The sequence below is a fragment of the Hoplias malabaricus genome, unplaced genomic scaffold (genome assembly GCF_029633855.1).
Source record: "Hoplias malabaricus isolate fHopMal1 unplaced genomic scaffold, fHopMal1.hap1 scaffold_29, whole genome shotgun sequence".
Taxonomy (NCBI): Eukaryota; Metazoa; Chordata; class Actinopteri; order Characiformes; family Erythrinidae; genus Hoplias; species Hoplias malabaricus.
In genome coordinates this window covers 2,007,477-2,008,596 of record NW_027101104.1, presented here as the reverse complement: position 1 = coordinate 2,008,596, position 1,120 = coordinate 2,007,477, and the positions used below count along the sequence as shown (strand labels likewise).

At 63.8% G+C, this 1,120-nt stretch overlaps 1 non-coding gene across 1 annotated transcript; it reads left to right on the top strand.

Annotated features, from left to right (window-relative positions):
* Positions 1 to 471: 471 nt before the first annotated feature.
* LOC136684599 (5.8S ribosomal RNA) lies at positions 472 to 625 on the top strand. The gene has a single exon (XR_010799740.1). It is a non-coding gene; the product is annotated as a 5.8S ribosomal RNA (ribosomal RNA).
* Positions 626 to 1,120: the final 495 nt, after the last annotated feature.

The window sequence follows — 1,120 nt, the reverse complement described above, 5'->3', positions numbered from 1 at the left end:
GGGGCCTCACGAACCCCGGATGCGTTTATAAACACCCGAAAGGAGACGGCCGGTGCCCGCCGGTCCTGACTAGGTGGGATCTACCCAGCGCCTTCCCCTAAGCGGGGACTTGGGAGCGTACCACCGGGCCTCGCTCATACCCTCCGGGGTGGAGAGCTTGGCTTTGAGCGCACGCCTGAATGCCTTAGACCGGGACCCGTAACGCAGCGAACCAAACCCCTGGGCCTCGCCGGGAACGGCGGGTGCCTAGACCCCGGTCTCCTAAACCACGTAAGTCTCGGGCACCTACTCGGGCGATCGTCCCCCGGGCCGTAACTCCTCGGTCCGGTGGTGACGCCCAGGTTCAATGACCTTTCCCCCCCTGCACGGGGGTGGAAGGCACCCGGCTTGAAATATATTGGCAAAAATTGTCTCTTGTTCGAATGGCTTCCTTCGCCCGGCCTGTAACGGGCCGGGCACAAACCCGAATACGACTCTTAGCGGTGGATCACTCGGCTCGTGCTTCGATGAAGAACGCAGCCATCTGCGTTAACTAATGTGAATTGCAGGACACAGATCATCGAAATTTCGAACGCATATTGCGGCCGCGGGGGTCCATCCCGCGGCCACGCCTGTCTGAGGGTCGCTTTACCCATCGATCGGTCTCCGCGCCCCCGCTGAGAGAGAGAGACCGCGGCTGGAAGCTCGCAGGGCCTGAAAACGGCCCTTCGTCTTCCCAAACGAAGACTCGGTTCCGAGCCAGTCCACGCGGCCCGTGTTGCGAGAGAGCTCCGTACAGGGAACGGAGGGAGAGCCGAGTAGGTCCGGGTCCACGTCCGTTACGGTCTCTCCCCGAGTCCCGAGCGGGGCTCCGCGCAGTCGGACGCGGGGGTGGCGAGTGCCGATTAAACCCAGCGAGCGGGCGAGTGAGCGGGCGGGCGAGCGGCCGGGGTGGGGGGGAGGGTGTCGCGGAGTTCGGTCTCGTGCCGGGCTCTCGCCCCTCGCCCCTAGCCTTCGGCCCTCCGCCTCCGCCCTCGCCCCCGCATAAGAAACCTCTGTGTGCGGCCTCAGATCAGACGAGACGACCCGCTGAACTTAAGCATATCAGTAAGCGGAGGAAAAGAAACTAACAAGGATTCCC